The 21,444-nt window shown below is 37.5% G+C and overlaps 1 protein-coding gene across 8 annotated transcripts in view; it reads right to left on the reverse strand.

The window, feature by feature from the left end:
• Nucleotides 1–21,444, reverse strand: part of SEMA6D (semaphorin 6D) — a 696,006-nt gene that overhangs the window by 614,017 nt on the left and 60,545 nt on the right. For all 8 annotated transcript variants that reach the window (XM_068958248.1, XM_068958249.1, XM_068958263.1 and 5 more), the window contains one exon: nt 1,301–1,488. The gene's annotated coding sequence lies outside the window, so the exon portion shown is untranslated. Of the gene's footprint in view, nt 1–1,300; nt 1,489–21,444 lie in introns of those variants that run through there.

Here is a 21,444-nt window from a genome sequence, read left to right on the forward strand (position 1 = left end):
ATTGCTGATTTACTCTGGCATTAGGGAAAAGGCAGGCCCAAATACACAGTCACTTTATAGGGCATGCAAATAGATGATTAAAAACAAACAGGTATCCAATAGGATACCAATAGAACTTGAACATCTAATATTAAACAAATATTCCTTTAGACCTTCAAATGACAGTTCAGATACAAATTGCACTGCAAGAAATCAAATAATCTGGCATATCCTATTCTCAGTGACTTTATCATCAGCACATCACCACATCTCACTGAGCTCTCACCAGTTTGATAACACAAAGGCTCCAATGAAAAAGAGACTGAGATCTCTGTGCATAAGATGCTGAAAACAGATGTCCTGTCCCATTAGAGTTTCAAAATAAAATTAATATTTTGAAGATCATAGATCATGAATTTCTTTTAGTTTATTGACTAAATAAACTTGTCTTGTTTATTGACAAGATTATAGCTCACTGTTCTTCAAACTGAAAAGCACAGCTCTTCATGCTTCTAAGCACAAACATCAGCTCTAGAAAAAATGCAAAGTTCTTGTACAACTTTTGTTAGCAGTATACCTGCCCCCTCATTTACAATTCAACAAAAACTGCAAATGTCCTTAGCCACAGAAAGTTTAGTTCATACTACAAAGACTCATGCTTTTAGCAATAAAGCCTCTAGTTCAGCCTTTAGACCAATTTGGCAAAAAAAAATGCGTCTTCAAACAGTGATTGCTTGAAAAAGTGTGTGTCAACCCCAAAAAAATTAAAATGAGGGAAATTTCAAAAGAATGCTTAATACTGATTTCTAACATTTCTAAATAATTATTTTTTGTAAATCTCTTTTTTCCAAACAAAACATCTCATATTTTCATTTCTTTACAAAACTGATCTGAGCTGAGCTACTGATGACTCAAAAAGAAAAGTTTAAAACTTTATTTAAAATTGAAAAAATCCAAAACCACTGGCTAATATCTATTTTAGCCATGCTTTTCATACCTGCTTTTCAGTGTGGCCATTAAAAAAAAAAAAATCTAATTAACAGTGTCCAATTCCTACCTCTTGGCAATCACTTTTTTTTTTTAATTCTAGATAGGTCCTAAAATACTGTTAGTCACAAAATATGCCAAAGATTTCTGCATCAAGATACAGCTCCACTAAGCCTTATGTTTGAACTTACTAGGAGATCCTCTGGCTGCATTTTATGCAGATCAAGTCTCTGAGATTCAGATTCAATATTTTTGAAGAGCACTTTCTTTAAAGCCACAGTATTCAAAGATTTTCTGTCCAAAGGATCTCCTTTAATTTTCAGACTGTACTTACTGTATGTACTTATGTGAGTCTTGAGTAATCCCAACTCTCTTCTCTGCACAGCAGTATTGGTTATGATGATACTTCTTCTCCATACTTCGGCATTTTTCCCAACTGAACTCTGCTTCTAGAGGTAACTCATTCATCCATTTTCTGATACTCATTTGTTCTGTCAAGATTACTAAGAGAGACAGCAAATACTGCAAAAAAAAAAAAAGGAAATTTAAACAAATTTGCCTTGGCTACGTTTATTTCTTTCTTGTATTTGTTTTCCAAGAATATTCATTTCATTGAGTTTCACCAACATGAATGAACACACTTGAATTTTTAATTTCTTTCAAGCATTCATACCAGAAACTAGAAAGGTTTAGACATCTATGGATAATGAGGAGAAACACAACTATATTAGTGAGAGCTGAATTAAAGGCATGCATCCTCATGCATCAAGGCATTAAGAAAATAAATTCAGAACTCATGCCCCAAAGCTCTATAAATAAACTCTGATAAAGATGAAGAAGAAACTTTTCCTTCCTATGTGTTTTTCCATAATTGGCACTATATCCTGAAGTATGCTTATTAGCATGTACCCTTTATTGCAGAGAAAGCTAGAGTTCATCATCTATTCCAGGGTAACTCTGCATGTTTTTACCTCATAAAAAGGTGAGGTTGCTTATCCCTCCGTGAAAAAAATATAATCTACTTTGTATTTTCTGTTGGGTACATCAGGGAATGAACACACAAACGGATGCTGTCTATACAGCAAACCAACTGAAAATTACCCACAGTGACATGCCTGTGCGCTCATACATGGCGATGTAAGCTAGGCCTCCCTGTCCCACACAAAGCATCAGTCCAAACTGCTATGGCAATATGTACGCTCCTCTTAGAAATATCGAGCAACAGAAACAGCATTATGGGACTACCCACGCTTAGCTCAAATCACATAGAGATCTCCTAAATAAAAAATCTGAATCTGAGAAAGTTGCAGGTTTTAGAAGTCTTTTTTATGAAAAAGATGCAATTCATGAGGTAAATTATTCTTTATGATTCGTCAGCTGTACTCATTAATAGACATCTAAACAATCTTGCAAATTGATCCATCTTCAACATGTTTTTCAGGCAACTGCTTAGAATATTACGGCATTTTAACAACATTTTATTAGGTGTTACTGGTATCCTATTTAATAATTCATACAGACACATAAAGTTTGTTTCTTGTGCCCATCAACCAGCAGTTACGATGCAAATAATCAGTTTGGCAGTTCAGTGTTATGCAACGCAAGAATGAAAAACTACCCACACAGAAGCAATCCTCTACGGGAGCGGCAGCGATGCGACGCAATTTACATACTCTTTTTCACACTGCCAGCCATGGGAAGTCAGCAATTCACAAGGGACATTGCATCTTTCAGGAAGCAATGAATATGTCATTACAGGGTTAAGCAGTCATCAAAGGCCACGAATAAAAAAAGCAGACTGTGCCAACATATTTACATTCAAACACTTTTGAAAGTAAACAATACAGAAAAAAAGGCTGGATGAACACAAACTACTCCAAGAACAATTTTTGTGAATAATGAAATTTTCACCAGACAATTCTATCCAGTACCTTTGATATAGTAAATCCTGCAATAAACGTTTCTATGACAAGGAATTGCAGATAAGCTATGGAACACAACTATGCCCTTTTTTATTCAGTTTTATTCAGGACAGCCATCCAAGACAAGTGTTATTCCTACAGAACAAAACAGATCATAAGCAAGACTATACTGAGTAATAGAGTCTGTTGTATTATAAGATATTTTCCAAGAAGATCTAGCAATAATGTTGATAACTCATCAACATAGTCACTTGCTATTAAAGCTCAAATACCTTAATGAAGAAAATCGCAGCACTTTCAACTGTTGCAGTCTGCATGGCATTAAATTATATGATGGACTCCTCTAAGTGACAAACATTAAATCATGAAGCAGTTTGTAATGCATACGTGCTCTCCATCCTCTGTTAACATCCTTCCCCAGTTCCAGATTCTTCTCCCATATGTGGCAAATATCACCAAATGTCTTCAGCTATTTACAAAACCACACTCTAATGTTGGAAAAAAGTATAATAGAGAATGTTTCCTTTTCAGTCTTTACCTTCCATTAAAAATGGTGTTAGGGTGCACTTGGATAACAGGAAAAGCCAGTATGCATATATAATAAATCATGCCATTTTCTGGAGCTTTCATCATAATGTAACTAATAAAGCAGAGAAACAAGTTTTTACTAGTAACTGGACAAACACTGAAACTTATTTAATGCCATCAGGAGGCCTGGATGACAACATCATCAGTCACTTAGTAAATATAGTATAGACAAGGTTTGTACCCTGTCTGCAGTATGGAGCCCACTCAAAATGGCCCAGCCTTAGCCTGGATGGGCCGTATGGGGAGGTCTGTCAGCCTCCGCAAATACTCATTCCTAGAACTCTCAGTTAAACTTTAAGTGTCAATGAGCGCCAAGTAAGCTGGTTTGCATTAGATGGCTATGCACAAAAGGAGGAAGAGAAGTAATATTGATCTGAATCACGATCAGCCTTGCAAGGCTGTGTCTAGGAACAGAAGCCCATGTCCCATTGCCAAATCTTCATCTGTTCTTTCTAAACGGGCATTTTACAGTCCACTTTGTACCTCAAAATCTTTGTGCCTACTCAGTCCTCCTTGTTATTCCAAGTCCAAGGAAAGAAAAATAAGCTTAGATTGCAAAAACATCAAAACATTACTACTAGGAATTAGAAATTTGTTGCATTTAATATCTTTTCCTAAAAGAGTTTCACAAATCTTACATTGGGAGAAAAGCACCGTTTCCCACAGCCACACAGAGAGCATCACATACTATAGCAGCTTGCTAAACTGTGCTGTGTTTATCACAGTAGAAACAAATGCGTTGGCTTTCTACAGGCTCAGGGAACACTTTTCAAAGTTATAGGACAAAACATTTCCATGAGATTAAAATGATTTTCTTCTTTTTGACAAAAAGAGGAAGGGGGAGAGGAAGGGAAGAAGTACATAAGTTACATGAACACCTCTTTTCCCAGAGACTGTTCACTTTAAAAGATTTGCATTACTGTATGGTATAAATATAAGAAATAGTACAGTTGTAAATTCTCAATAATTTAATAATAATCATGCCTGTGTTCTAACACAGGAATGAAGTTAGGTAAACAACTTCTACATTACTACAAGAACTATTCTAGAATTCACACACTCGCTCCCACAGTTCAACTACTTGCCAGGTAACAGATTGATGAAATAGTCGAACAGTTATTTTTACTAAATTTTGTTGTCCTAAGGCCTCTTCCGCAGAGTACAGGTCAGCCTACAGAACCTCTAAGTTAAATACATCACTGGGTACAAAAGAGTTTAAAACATAGTATTCCAGTAATAAAGTCATGATCTAGTCATCTATACTATTATTAATTGAATTTTCATTGTAACTCTATTCAGGAGTTATTTCAAGTATTTGCAACACCTCTGAAACAATGGATGTTATTGCACAGCGTATTCCAAACACCTAACAGACCTCCAAAGCCTCTCTAAAAAATTTCCATTCATAATAAGGAGCCCATGGCTCCCTCTATATTTAGTAGGTTAAAATTACATTAGAAATATTTCTAATGTCGTTTTAGAAAAACAAATAGCTTGTTGAACATGAAAATGATAATTCTGAAACAAGGTATTTATAAACAAACCTAAAATTCAAGTAAAAGATCTTCTCCAGTATAAGTTTTCCATCTGTCTGAAATAATCAACAAATATTGTCAATCAGCTTTTAACAAATAACAGGCAACAGAATAATTCTTTGCTGAAAAAGAACAGGTAAAATGGCTCTCTGCAGTTAAATATCACAAAGCTGCACATCGGTTTTGCTGTTTTGTATACATTAGGGATTCTTCAGTCTTTAGTAAACTTGGCAATCTAAGGATCAAGCTGAGTTCTCATCACGTCATGTATCATTTTTAATTACAAGGACTCTGATAACTAAGTTTCTTCTAGTTGGTTTGCAAATGGATCATTGAAGGAATGTAGTAATTTAATTTGTGACACAACGAGGAGTACGAATCAGATCAGTACAACTTTTTAAAGATACCTTTGACTAGAAATTTTCAGACCCATATTTATTCCTAGTTAGGAGGCTCTGATCTAGTGGCTACGGTTATAGAGTTCCTATAAATATTCTGAGGTCAATTTAATGTCTTTGAAGGACATAAATTTGGCACTTATGGCATAGAGCTAATGTATCTATGAAAAATCAAGAGGAAAGAAGAGGTTCACTATATCTTACTTACCAGTTCCCTTATCTGCTGCTATGAAAGATGAGGTCATTAACGTCACTGTTTGATCCAATTTGAATACAAAGACATCAAAATGTTGGTCTTATCATTTATAGAATTTATTCAAAAGATGTATCTGTTTATTCTTGGATTTTTAGTTCATTTACATAAGAAAAAAATGAAACATTATTCAAGAATACACAATACACACAGTGGAGTAAGGCAATTATGGTCAGACTACATTGCAAATGTCCAGTGTTATGTCACCGCCTGCTTATTCAGGTACTCAAATAATGTCGAGGAAGATGAAAAGAAAAACAAATTTTAAGGAATAATTATTATAAACAGAAGAAATAAAAAATACACTCCTACAGAGAAAGGTAGAGAAAAAATGTATTACCAGAATAGTATTAAATTAAGGTTGAAGTAGGAGGTCCAACAGCCCCCTCTAATGTGATGGTTCCCCAGCCTAAGATTCACTACTTATAGCAGTGCCAAAACTCCAAACTTCTGTGTACTATTTCTATCTTGGGATGAATTTTACTGGAAAATTTCAGTCAAGATGCTACAGCCACTCCAGAGAAAAAGGCTGGCAGAAATGGCACTTCTTTACAATGTTAAAAGATTCTGAAGATGCTTCCTTAGAGAACATAAGAAATCTCATGCTTTTGAATAAGGAATTGCAAGTTGGCAGGGACGCAGTTTTTGTGGTTTTTGCACTCTCACTGAAAAGCCACTCAAAACTGTCCAACTTGCTGCAAGGCTTTGAAAATAAATCCCGATGCCCTGTGCTTTCTACACAATCAGTACTTCCTGGGATTTAGTCGCTGTACTCGCCAATGGTTCTACCTGTCCTGGACATGCTCCTGGAGGCTGAGAAGACTTTTCTCTGCCACTGCAGCACAGTGCCACGTCTGAGCCTAACAATCCAAGCTGAGGACAGAGGTCTTTTGTGATGTTTCTATGTTCTCCTTACTTGATTCATGCAACACAGAAGAGGTAGCTCCCAAATCATATAGGAAGCGGACAAGACCAATCCTTCAGACAGAACAGACTGGGATGAGGAGCCTGAGGAGTGGAAAACAAACCAGAGACAGGTGGGAGAAAGACTGACTGAGGTCCAGAACAGCTAGGTCAGCAGAAAGAAGGTGGAGAGTAAATGGAATTAGGTCTACTCAGAAGTAAGTATACTTGCTAAGCAGAGAAACTAGGGTAGAAGCTGAAGAGGTGAAGGGAGAAAAGATGCTATTGAAGAAGGAGTCCTGACTAGGAGATCAGGAAATGAGTCTGGAAGAGAGAAAAAGAGATAAAAATGAAGATACAGAAGTCAGTGTAGCCAGGTAAATAAACTAGGCTTAGCAAAATATTAGCAAGGCAATGGAGGTGAAAAATCTGCTATATGGAGATTGAGATGATCAGCAAGAAGCATAAGCCAGTGGAGGGGAAATCCAGGACTGGGCAGGTTGGAGGGATGCAGTTACTCCCACAGGCTAGAATGGAATCAAAGATCTCCAGGTCTCACCTGTCTTTGCTGACAGCAGACGCCTATGAAGCCCATAAGCAAAATGACCTAAATCCTTAAAAATATAAAATACAAAATCCTAAAGTGGCTTTGCTTCTCCAGCAATATGATTTCAGTGTATAATGGTCCTTCTCTTATTTCCTATTACGTTCATTATTTATATTTTTTTACTACTTTCCTCTGCAGCAAATATTCCAAAATTTCTCAATCACTCTTCCAAAGAGATTTTTCCAAGCCTTTGATTGATACTGTTGCTCTGTGCCCAAGTAGATTCTTCAGTGTTGTTTCTGGGCTGTAGTGAGTAGCACTTAGTTATGAATTTTTAGCTTCTCCCTCTACAGAAAAAGAAAATAAATCAAAGAAGAAAAACACTTTACTGGAGCCTGATTCCCAGAGAAACCATCATTCAGTTGGTCTCCTAGTATCCTTTTTTCTCTGCTGTCATCCTCTGTTGAATTTCTTCAGTAGCTGCAGTGAAATGAACCTCAGAGTGCTCGCTGGAATTTGACATGCAAAGAGCACTGGTAGCCACTTATAAAAACAACTTTTTATAAAATGGCTGCACTTGTCATCTTAAATAAGAGATATATTTCCTCTCTCTAATAACATGCTTTTTCCTTTGTGTTCTGTGTATGAAATACAAGAAATGAAAGAAAGTGAATGCTAGCCCAGTTACTCCTCACACACCTTTTCACAGGCCCTCCTATCTGCCAAAAATTGTTGGTGTCACTAGTACTGAGAAGATTAAGCTAAACACTGCCACTACAACAGCTGAAGATTTTTCAGGACCCAAATAATCTGCTTGTAAGGCATAGAGAAGGCAAAGCTTCAGCAGACCATGCAAGAGAATCAGAGGATGAGAATTTAATGACACCTATTTGTAAAAAAGAGGGGTTGGGGAATGCAAATAGCTTTTGCATTTGCTACAGGTGCAAAAGCAGATGAAAACATTCAAACAAATCAATTATGTTTTAAATATCACATGCTACAAAATAAAGGCTATACACACAAACATTAAGGAAAAAAAGAGACAATATCCACTCCCAAACATATTACAAATTATTTCATAATATCAACAAGGATTTTCATCACCTTGTGATGAAAGGGAAGTTACTGAAAGGATGGCTCCCAGTAATAAATCCAAAGCAATCTGCTACACTATTTATACTGAGACACTTCAGAAGACTCTTGCCCTGAATACTCATTCAGAGATTTAGCTACTCCAGGACATATTTTGTAAGGGTAGCTGTTTACATTTTTGTGCTTGATCAAAATTCACTGAAGTGGGAGACAATCAGAGCTTGTTCAGTCCTCATCTATGGATTTGTGCTTTGTCGCTCTTCTCAACTTCTGCAGAAAAAAATTACTGCGGAATTTTACTTCCCACTGAGAACTGTGATGAGTGAAGCCATTTCTGCTTTGTGGTCTTTGCTCCCAATAGCCTTTGGATCCCTGTGAACCTAGTACTCATGCTCCAGTATCCAGAAAGCCGTCTTCATCTGCTTCCGAAAGCCCTATTTTCTGAATATCGGTGAAGCCCAATACTCATCAAGATGATATTTTAATTAACAGATAACAAAGCCTAAGCCCAAAGAAGAATGTTTTTTAGAAAAATCAAAACATACTTGCACACAAAGCATTTGCATTTTTGTCTTACCTTTAAAAGAAATATACTTGAATATTTTCTGCAATCTTTCTTTCGAAATATTCAGATATAAGAAAGTTTGAACTCATAATTATTTTAATAAAAGGAGGACATTCAAATAAAAAATAATCTTTTATAAAAAGTTTGATTTCCATACATCCACATGAAGTCAGCACAGCTCAGCTCAAACAAGACACCTCTGGGCACAAATCAAACTTTTTTTTTTTTATTTGCTTTTCTATTTTAAAGTTCACCATTCATTTTGTGATGAATCTACTTAGCCCAAAAACTACGTCTGTCTTGATTCAGGAGAACAAATGCATCTGTTTCTGCAGAGCCAGGAAGAGACAGGAATACGTACAATCATTTTGCACAGAGAAGTTCATTTCAAAGCACGGCAGCATTTCTATTCTAATTTTACAATTCCTTAAGCATCATAGCAGGTATGGGTATCACTGAATGGGGTATCCAGTTAACCACCTTTTTTTTTTTTTTCCAATAGGTTAGTTATAACTGAAACAATCCCCAGACCAGTGGTGTCTGACCCATTTAAATCAAACCCCACTGTGATATGTAGCATCAAAGGACTCTAATTAAAAAAAAAAAAAGTCATTGAAAGTCATGGAGAGTATAGAACCTAGCCTGAATATCCATATAAAACTCCAGAAATTTTGTTCAAGGTCAGACAAAAAGTCCAGCACTGAATCAGCCATAGAACCCTCATCTCCCGATTCCCAGCCTCGATAACCACAACGTCAGCAACCCTCAAAGTCTGGAAGTGTCCCACATGTCAAAACTTTACAAGTTAATCGATGGGATTTCCTTAAGGATTATTAGAATAAAGGGTTCCCATGCAGAAACGTTCTTTCAACAATAAAAAAAGGTTAGCATGCAGCTTTCTTAAACAATTTTAATTCCATCCATTGCTTCTTGTTCTCATCAGAAGAGCTCTGACAGCTGCATTTTAATTTTCAGATTTCAATATCGCCTTTGACAGGTGTGACGCTTTGTATACAACTGGCTTATTTCTGATCCTTATTCTTCTAAAAATCACCACTCAGTTGGATTTATTTTTCATTGTCATTGGCCTGAACAAGACGATCAATTAATGTGAAAGGAACCATGGTACAGTAGGAGAGAATGACATGTCACAGTGCCAAATTTTGCAAGATCCTTCTGTATTACTTCAGCTGATGTGACTGAATCACAGTCTGGAAAACTTAATTTTGGAACTATACTAAGTTTTAGAAGACAGTTCTTAATTGAAAAGTTCATTTCTAATGATAGTGTGAGGTGTTAAAAGGTTGGACTAGCAGACTAGATGATCTGAGTCTTTATTAATAACATGAGTTCATTTTAATTCAGTGAAGCATATAATTGGCATCAAGTTTTTCAAGATCAGCGCTCTTTTCTGTGACTGGAATCTGTAATATTTTAAGACTTTTCTTAATGTTATGGTAGATGTTTTCATTATTTGCATTTTAAAATTAGGTTACTGTTAGATAGTTCAGACAAATTATAAGCTTGTTGATTTTACTGAGCCCAGTGATATCCACTGGCTAGTGACAAATCTTTTTAAGTCTAAACCTGAATTCCCTGTAATTAGTCTGCAGTCATCTAGCACTATGGTACAGAGATGAATGGGTTCCCCTGAGATTACTCCACCTTGAATAACCAGAGAGGGCAACGGGGTCAATTACTGTTTCAGTTTGCCCCATGGCTGCTGCATGTAAATCAGTTTACCAGGAGCTCAGAAAGGGCTTTGATAACATTTATTTCATTGACTTTATCTCTGCAATTGCAGGCATTCTTAATGTAGGACAAGGAAATTCACAAGTAGAAATGTGACGAACTCAATGGAAATGGTGCTAGCACTTGAAATAGCAATCGCTACTCAGCAAGTACAGAAACGTTCTGATGTTTGCCATATTGGTACCATCCATTTTAATGCGATACTTCTTTAAAGAAATGGAGCTATTTTGGTTTTTCGTTTAAGTGCAACATAGATGACTCAGTCACAGGTACCATTCTATTGGATATTAGCTTTTAATCAATATGTGCCTTAATACGTTTGCACTCTTACTATCAGCAACACCAGCAGTTTCCTAATAATTAAAGGTTTTTGCATATCCATAGTCTGATTTTAGTTCAACTTTTCAAAGGAACCTGAGCGATTCAAATGCCTAAATCTAATTTCATTAGTCTCTTAGGCACTGACAAATTTTATCCAATAACAATTGGCAATTAGTAATCTTCAGCTGCTTACCAATTAATTTTTTTTTTCTTATTTCACTTTACATAAGTTGATTATTTTTGTTTCTACAAGTTGAGGAACTGCAGGTCTAATTTTTTTGAAAGAAGAAATGAAGCTTAGTAAACAGCTAAAGATAGAAGCAATCTCACACTGCCAGTGGGTATGCTGAAATTACCATCATGCATCTCTTTGCAGAGGTTTACAGCCCTCATCTCCCAAATTTTCTGCTTTAAACAGAAGTAACGTTTTGGAACATTCTAACTGCTCTAAGGTCTTTGTAGGAGGTTTTCAAAGGCATAAAGGAGAATTAGCTACCCATCTACCAGTGGAAATCTGTGACCTTTGAATTGTTAGAAAACTTCAACTTGCTACAATTGAGTGATAGGATGAGATTTTTCTCATTTTATAAGGCTTATAAAGCTGGTGAAGGTGGCAAGAAGCAGCACATTATGGCTGAAGCAAGTAATAACTTCTGGCTTTCAGTGGCACCAAGACTGAACAACAATCCTCATAGCTCCACAAAATTTTATAGGGCCCAAATACAACCTGAACCTCAAGCACAGCAACAGAGGCTGAACTCTATAGAGCTTGTGAAGTGAGTCATAAGGTGTCTAAAACCAAGATTCTCCTTTCTGGAGCAGTGTATCACCAGAAAAGGACCTTAAATGGATCCCTTTACATACATATTCTTTGAAGCCTAGTATGAGAAACTATCAGACAAAAGACCTTGCAGATCTATCCTGAGAGGAACATTCGGACTTAATTATTTTTATTGTATATATAACAATGTAATTTCTATTAAATGTTCATAAATACAGTATTTCTTAGATTCAGTGCATGTCCTTCAAGAGTCCAGAAGACAGAAGGATGTATCAGAAGGGCAGACAATATCTTCACACAAAATTCCTTGAGCAGCATTCTATCCTGTCTCTGAGGTCCTTGAGCTTTGAAGTCATAACCAACCGTGCTGCTTTTACTTTAGCATGCTTTCTTATCCCTTCAATGCACTGCATGAGAAATTGATTGCAAAATATAAGACCTAGGTTGTTTAGAACATTTATACAACGCAGATACATTTCTTTTATCTGCTCAGAGTTCCACAATTTACTCTGACAGAACTTGAAAAAACAATGCCAGCCTGTTTCCTGTAATCCTTTCAAAAACATAGTTTAAATAAAGCTGACACAGTGTTTTCCTTCTAATGAATTAAAAAGCACTGGTAAAGCTTTTCTACTAAACTGTTTTCTTCTACTTGATGACTTCAATCTAAATTCTCTCTTCTCTTGCTGTGCCAACAGCTATCATCATACTGCATGCCACTTCATTAGAGAACACGTCTGAAGATTGGAACTGTGGAAAAAAGAGCAGAGTGCAACTTTGCTGACTGCATCTTCCACTTAAGAAGCAAGTGGATGCTCAGGGCAATGTTTTCCACTGGGATAGACAAGGCTTTGAAGCTTGGTCCAACTTCCGGTCTCTTGCAGTCTGCTTAGTGTCAAGGGCAGCACACAGCTGCACTCAGCCAGGAGCAAGTGAGGCACAGGATGGAGTGTCATCAATTACCTTAGCGCTTTGACTGCTAGAGACCAAGCTTTGCTTTCTTGTACGAGACTCTCAGTCCCGTAGTACTGTGCCTAGCTCAATCACCACTTTTGTAACAGCCTCTGGAATTGTTTCCCCTCAATCTTTCATTCCAAGACCTTCCAGAATCTCAGCAGAGTACTGGGTGGCTGTTAAACACAAAGTACAATTTATGAAGCAATGTCAGGTGTGTGCCAACTCCAAGAGCGCCGAATGGCAAATGGACCAATTCTGACTGCCGATCACCTCTTAAAGAGCAAAGTGATAAATACTGTCACCAGCATCCCAAGCTGAAAAGGACACACCACTAGGAACATCAGTCAGCCTTCACAGGATGCCAAGCTGTATTTAAAGGCAGCTAAGGAACCTTGTAAGCATTATGCACGCAATAACTTAGAATATGCTCTTTCTCACCTGTCCGTGCACACTAAGGGCTGCAACACGTAGTCTTGTACATCGCACATTGCAAGTGTACTGTACATTGCAGTACACTTCAATTAAATTCAATCCAAACTAGACCGCTCAGTCATTCCAAAAAAATAAGCTAATATACTCTAAGTGAAGTAAGTGTATTGGCAGAAGAACATGCTAAAGTCAAATAGATTAGCATATTTGAAGATCATGCAAAAATAACCTCTGTTATGTATTTCCTTCATAAAAATGAGCCATATTGTATCAAAACAGATGAGCAATACATGGCTAGAAATTTACTGATAACCAAAAGTAAACTAATAATTGTTCTAAAGGGGACCAAAGGGTTTGGGAGCTGTGGTAAGGGAGTTTGTTCTGAATCTTAACTGCCACATCAACATAAGGTGTCTACCCTTAGTGAGCTATCTGGTCTATTTGTCATTGCTAGCCCCATTATTACTTCTTTTATAGTTATGTCAATTTAAATACTGAAATTTATAATCAAGGTTATATTTCAATACTAAATAAGCAATTAGCAGTCAGACAGTAATAATATTAAGCTGACATTTTATAGCGATGTTAAGATCCTCTGGGCCCAGAGTTCAACCTGTATATCCATTAACCGTGTGTAACAGTATTTTTTTAAGCAGGACATTCTTTTCTAGCTAGGACATTTTCATTCTAGCTAAGCTGCTGATGTAAATACTGCAATTTAAAGACAGTAAATATATCAAGAATTCAGCCTAAGCAAACCAAATCCTACACACAGGATTCTAAAACACAACAAGCAGAGGACTTGAGCTTCATTGTAATTGCAGCTTCATCAATTTTACCGCATCCCAGCACCAAGTAGGCCGCACTCTCAGTCAATATAAAATTAGCAAAATCCCACACTTCTGAAGGAAACTATGCCAAATTATACTCAGTGAGGGTTCCGTCCATGGACTTCAGCTAAACTCTTCTTCTGGCAGCATCTAAGTACAGCAGTTTTATACACAGCCTGAATAAGAAGACAAATATTGATGAAATAAAGTGTAAATACTTTAAGAAAATCAGTCTCACTGACTGTGAGATTTACTTTTTGACAGAGAATACACTCTTTGGCAAACTGCTTACAGAGCAGCACTGCTGTGGGACCGTATGTGCCAGACCTAGCGGATCAGCCGTTCTGTGACTTCTTGTGAATTAGGCAAGTGCACGAAAGAAATTACAGCAAAAAGAACATGTGCTGGAAGATATGTTCCCCAGTAGCTGTCCTGTGCACCAGGTCCTCTCTCATGATGTGATCCAGTATACGAACCCAAATGCAGGCACAAGCACATGTTGTAACGCGTATACACTTGCATAGACATACTTGTCACATTTGCAGATGGCTCTCCCCATCTCATGACGTGTCACAGCAATTCCACATTTCAGAGTTACAGTAACTTTTTTGCTGAGAGGTAGGTTTGAATTCAGTAGGTTCAGATAACAAAACAAAACAAAACAACAGCAATTTTGATCTTGCAAAAGAAAACAGCAGTCCCAAATTCCAGTATTCACTCCTCCAGTCTCATTTTTAAATACAGTCAGATCTAGGCCCTTAACTCAGCTCTAGAAACTATACAGATGGGAGGTCTGCTTGTAAAAGGGAGGCCAACTGTTGGCAGGAAGACGTCCCCATTTGCTCCTGATACAACCTTTGCGTAGCCTGTGACACTAGAGCTGACTGATATGTCCAGATAAAACAGGCATCATTCTTACAAACATTCAGCTTTTATTACATCTACAGTGACACTCGCTCCTTGCTCCTGTTTTAATCCTTGCTGCCTGTCAGATCTCACCAGGGAACAGAAAGTTTCAAAGCTGTTCTCTGCCTGCACCCCTGCTCTTTTTTGCATCCGTGACCTCTGAAACATATTCATATTATCTTGAAACTCAACAGCTTCTAGACTGCCTGTCAGCAATGTTCAGCTGAACCACTCAAAGTCCTTAGAAAAAACCCGTGCTTTTCAAACGATCCTTCCAAAAAAAAAAAAAAAAACAGATTAGGCACTGTCTTGGTTGTGCTAGCCAAGGAAGCATCCATACCAGGAATAAAGTCTGTATGAAGGGTAGCAAGTTACATTAACTCCTTCTCCATGTTAATTCAGGCAACAAAGTCAAATATCCAAAGACTTTTTTGTGAGAACAGGTCCATGCCTCTAGGTTTTCTTTAGAAAAGGTGGCACTACCACCTTCCTCATGAATGCATGGGGATAGTGAAGCTCCGGTAACAGGAAATAGTAGGTTTATCTTTTGCTAAGACAGTAAGACTTTTCAACAATCAACAGAAGCATTACATTATTCTAATACAGCAGTTGTAAAGATGATAACCAATAGCATATCAGGAACATTACTTATAGACATTTTAATCACAATATTAAATTGCGTGCATCTCTTAGAATGTGAAAAAAACCTTTAATATGAAAAAACTAGACATAAAAATAGCAATGTTCCCAGTTTCACGTTATGCAATTGTAAGCATTTCTGAGGTCACATGACATCAATCTTTCAGGTAGTCGCATGATGAAACAAATGTTCTTAATGCAATTACATTACCCTGTAATTAAGTGGCTATTCAAGCAAATGTGCATCATATTTTAACAAGTGTCATTTTCCTTTTCCTGTGTTATTAAATGCTACTCAGCATTAAATAGACAGTATGAACCACATACTGCAGTAGCCAAAACCTGGGAGTAATGCAAGGACACAAAAATGAGAGCGATATCTCATAGCTGACAGCCATTAGATCACTACCATTTTCCCACAGGGACTGGCTCCAATATTTCTGCCATGGCACTGAGCTCTTTGATGGAGATATTATCATCTACATTTTCAACATTGCATGGGATTTAGCCACAAGAGTTATACAGCTAAATCTTGTTCGTGCAATGCCTGGAAGATTTAAGGGGACATGATTAATTGTTACCTTTTAGCACTATCTTCTGCATAAAGACTTTAGAGTTCAGGTGCCAGTCTTTCAGGAAATTATCCCTTAACACTTGTCCCTCAGTGCTTTATAATAAAAAGTTCATTGCAATGATTTTTCACAGATGAAAGTTTTGGATTTTTTCTTCTGTTCTCCTTATCTGAACATCCTTTGTCTAACCCTTTTGATTGATTTTTTTCTCCTCTTGGGATAAAGAGATCATCATCTCTACCAAATTCTTTAGTACTGATTGTAATTAACAATCACAGCCTGAGCCACATTATTTACTTGCTGGGCATCTGGCATTTTTCCTGCAATCAGTGACTGAAGGTGACACTGACACACAGGAAAAAAATCTAGAAAATCAAAGGCCGTTGTTCTTTTTTTTTTTAATTTTGACTGGTGTTCATAAATTACATTATTATTTATGTAGCCACCAGGTCACTCTTGGTAAACTAATAAAAAACACTCATCTTCCTTTTCCTTTTTTTTTTCTCTCAATAAGGTCACAAGTGATTTCAGATTAAATCTAAGACTCTTTTTCTGCCTGTAGCCACTAATAGGATTCTGGTGATATTCAAATAAGCCAATATTCTTCCTTTATATATTTTGATACAGCTTCTTGCAGGGCATCCCCATACCCTGATTACATAATTATAGAATTTACTACGAAATCCACACACATAGCCAGATAATTATGCTCCAAAATATAAAACAAGCATTACAAAAGCTTGCTCTTACTTGTGTTTATAGAGATAATCTCTAGATTGTGAAATAAAGAGAAATTAACAGAGTAGTTCCTACAGAACTGCTCTAAGCTACATAATCTGATTTCACACTGCAAAGTATTACACAGAAGATGGTTTTACTACCAGAAAAGATTACAGTTAATGCTTTCCAGTAGGACTACTACCGTGTAGTACAGTTTATGAAGCAGTTCATCCATCCTCCAAGCAGCTGAGGGAAGAAGCCTAGAACGTCAATTGCAGGAACTGGCTACATAAACTGGATGGCTATCAACGTATCTAGAGCCTCTAATTTTCCTGTTTGTCCCTAGCCATGTGGTAGAATATTTCCGAACAACACAAGTGGATAAAAGGGATGGGAGGGAAGGGTGCATGGACAGAAAAATTAAACTCCTCACTTCATATTCTGACCTTAGGCAGAGATGGGAGACTCTCAGCAGGTCTGATCTGGGTTAAAAGTGATAGAGAGAACTTAGGCTAGAAAGGCAATGGATGAGTTAACTCAGAAAACCAAACAGGTACAGAATAGAGTCAATCCATAATTGAAGAGGGGATTTATGCTCTGCTACACCCATGTGCTCCAATCTCTTTGTCACAGGAGAGGACACCATCATACAACCTTCCATTCAGCCGTATCTCCAGTTGGTGTTGATCATCTAGTCCCTTGACTTCAGTTACCCTTCTTACCCTTCTTACTACCTTCTTACTACCCTACTTACCCTTGACCAAGCTATTCCATCACGAGACAGGACAGGAAGCTGAAGCATATTGATCTGTATGTTCAAAAACTTTGCAATTTCCTGGAATACAACCTCCCCCTCTCCCTTCTTTTAAATGAAGGTTTCTTCTACATAATGTATTTAAGAGTTAAAAGTGGACAAAATGTCAGATGTGAAAGATGGTGACATGGGCAGTCATTTTGGCTGGCTGTGTAGCTGTAGTAAGGCAATCCGGAATTTATGGCTAGTAATGAATTCAAAACAGTTTGGGCTCTTGCTGAAAAAAATAATGCAAATAACATCTATCTATATGTACAATATCATTGCTTGATTCACATTTTAAATTCAGAAACAAGCAATTATTTCAGTGTCCTGAAAGGAAGTGCTACCTGGACATTTCGGTTTTGGAATTCAGAGCTTAAAATAATTCTGTTCACCTAACTAAGTGATCCAATATAAACCATCCAAGAATTGCCGGCAAGTAGCACTCTCATTCCTGGTACTGGAGGATGCTTCTTCCCTACCCAGAGAGAGCACCCTTAGGTTATTCCAAATACAAAGGAGGTCAAACAATGATAGTAAGCTTCTAGAACAGCAGTGCAGCCACACCTCAAGGAGAACCTCAAAACCTGAAAGCACCAAATTTATATGAAACAAAAATATTGTAAAACAAACCAATTCTTAATTAAATGAAGAACTCCACCCAGCTCAAAAGGAAAACGGATGATATCCTAGAACTGTAGCTTTTAATTTCCACAATAGACTTTTACATGTAGGTTCCAGGCTGCCACTATAACAGCATCAGAGTCAATCTAATAGTAGTACCAGATTAGGCAGGAAAAAGCACATCACAGAAAACAGAGAAACTGAAGGCTGCCATAAAGCTTATTTGCTGACCACCTCACTTAAAGTCTAGCAAAATACAGAGACGTGAAAGCAAAAACACCATCATGAAAATGCCTTGTAAATAACGTTGATAGAGTGAACTGAATTTACATTTCAGTAGGTATTGTTCAAATAATACAATTAGAATATGGAAGTTCACGCTACAAATCTAAGAGTTCCAAATTCTCTTTCTTCATCACAGAATCGTATGTGTGTTAGAAAGACTCCAAGCAAAATGTAAAATAGGTGCTACAATGGACACAGTTTGCAAATTACCTCATTTTCGTAACTCATCTGTAAGTCTAAACAGTGGTCTACAGTGCCTGTCCTTCTGCTTACATGAAGCTGAGTAGATGCATGTGTGAACTGATGTCTAAGACAGACCCGTGTCAGCAATTGTCCTGATGAACTTCTTGAAAAGAAGTCTTCTAAGGAAATTCAGTAACACACAGACAGATTTGCTCAATTAAGAAGGCAATATTCTCTCTGTTGTACTGCCTGGTTACATAAGAATCCTCTCCACTGTCATCAGAGAAAGGCAGGCTTGGACATTTTTTCAGGATTTCCCTAGTGAAGTACGATAGGAAGAAATGTATGTTTTGTTTCTATATGGCTTTTTTTGGAACAGACATGTACTAAAAGCAACAGGAAGAAGACTTGAAGGATGAAATGAATATCTTTGACCTCAGGAATTATCTCTACAGCCTCAGTGGGAAAAAACAGATAAGTTGGGAAACAATGCAACCGCTGCCTTGAGCTGCTTGAAAAGATGTCTGTCTTGGAAAGCACTGAGGCTGCTCTTCTAAGAATCTGGAGACTGCCCCAGTTTCAATAGAAGGTTTAGGCATGGCTAGTTCAAAACGCAGGCTGCATGATTGCAAAATAAGCCCTGTGCTCTTTGGAAAACACAGAGGAGACTAAGGAAATACTGCTAAATCCACCCCATGTATCCCAGAGAAGCTTCTGAAAAAATGTTTCTTACTAAGAATCAAAAAAAAAAAAAAAGTAAAGGAAACGTAAAGTCAAATGTAAAGGAAAAAAATCAACAATCTCAGAACAGTTTCCCATGTCCCAGGAGCAGTCACTGCTGAAGTGCAGCTACTTTAGGTGTCTGCTTCAGGCAGAGATAGGGCTGTGGTGTTGTCGCAGTTGTCTGCGGCACTAGGACGTTGGAAGGATTTGTCTAAGGTTTCTGATTGTTGACTGTCTTAGGAAAACAGCAGTGTGTGAGCTGGGGACAATTAGAAAACCTGAAAAAAAATTCCAAAAATGGGGAAAAGCCTGAGATGAAATTTCTAGGTAGGAAAGAGAGAACATCTGCTGCTTGCCATGTTTGTAGATATTCTTAATTGGTGAGTTCTACACTGTATTTGAAAAAAATTTAATTGCAGTATGTTGTACTCCACTGCAAATGAGATTGCTGAAGTAGCGTGGAGACCAAATCACAAAGATCAGAGCACAGGCAAAAGTAACGAACTGTTTAGCAGCAAGAGCAGGGAGAGCTGGCTGATTAGTTTTAGATTATTGTTGTGGTTACGATGTTCTGTTGCAGTGAGATAATGGTCAAAATTAGGTCATTCCACTGACTTCAACAGGAATTCATTCAACCTAGAAAATCGTAAGTGAAATATACAGCTGCTTCATGTTACTTGACAGTCTTGCAGATTTCTAAATAACGTAAGCAGAATCCATCTTTCCTGCTCACCAGTCAAACTCTTTGTCCAAGTTCTCATTTTCCAGGGTCTCATGTACTGTAATACCACCTTTCCCTACCAAAAACACCGTGCGTTGAAGATGCTGCTGCATTCTCAACTTGTCACATTGACTGTGTCACTGTACATCTGCCTTCAGCATCTTGCACTGAGTTTTGGAAGGTCTCTTCCACCTTCAATGAGTGATTGAGTGTCACTGTACATCTGCATTCACCATCTTACATCGAGTCTTGGGAGGTCTCTTCCACCTTCAATGAGTGCTGCCATTTTCCTACAACTTCTCATCGAATTTGAAATGAACAACCTTTGGGCTTTCGCTTTCGCTTTCTCTGGTGGAGAGATTCCTCTGGAACATCACATAAACCAAACCACCTCATTATTTTCTGTCTAATCCCTTCCTAAACACTTTACCTGCTCAGAGGACTATATTCTGTTGCTTGATGGTTAGGCTGCAGGTGAACTACAATCACCGACGTAGCAGGCTGACTAATATAGTTTCTTTTCCTTTTAGGCCTCTCATCTGCTGTCTCATAGCTTTCATTTTAATTGTATGCTCTTTCCACAACACACAACATTTCTTTTGTGTGTATGTTTGGGTGAACCGTAATTATACCCTGATTCAGGCCACTTAATAATACAAATGATTAATGATAATAAAAAACAAAGCTAGAAAGCTGAAAATGTTACATAACAACTAATAGTTGGTTGAAGCATCCCTTTGCAGTAAACTGTTGATTAGGGAAATTTCAGATGCTGCTTCTCTTGCAGTGTCACTCATTTCCACTAAAATATGTTCACTCGGCGAACTTGTGTCCTCACTCAAGGCATCCTCCCACCCTGTCTTCCTCCTTTTCCTCTGAACTGCGTTCTCTCCTTCAGCACTGATTGAATGACTGATTAATTGTAACAACTTTGGCATTGCCTTGGCTGCTTACATTAGAGACACCATTCATTTGAATGAGAAAGGAAGATAAGCAGCACTTTCTCAGCTTGCCTTTCTGGCCTTGTATATGATCTAAAAAGCAGAAGGACCCCATAAAGTGTCTTCAGGGGAATTATGCTGGTGTGAGTATTACCGTGAACTGAGTCCCTTGAGGCAGAAGGATCTTATTACCACAACATGTTTCACAGAATATTGTGACCATTGACAGAAATGTCCAAAACATGTCTTGCAGGTAAAAATGAACAGAGATTTTCCAGATCGAAAAACTTTGCAATTTTGTAAGTGGGAAATTCCATTTCCTACAGTTCCATTCCCCACTGACAAAATGTCTTTTCACTTGCCTAAAAAATAACATAAGACCCAGCCTTTTAGGCTCACTGCGGAAAGATGAAGGCATTAAAAAAAAAAAAAACCTTTCATCATGTCTTTGTTACCATTCCCTGCTTCTGTATCCCAGCTGTTATTCTTGACCCT

This window comes from Struthio camelus, chromosome 12 (genome assembly GCF_040807025.1).
Source record: "Struthio camelus isolate bStrCam1 chromosome 12, bStrCam1.hap1, whole genome shotgun sequence".
Taxonomy (NCBI): domain Eukaryota; kingdom Metazoa; phylum Chordata; class Aves; order Struthioniformes; family Struthionidae; genus Struthio; species Struthio camelus.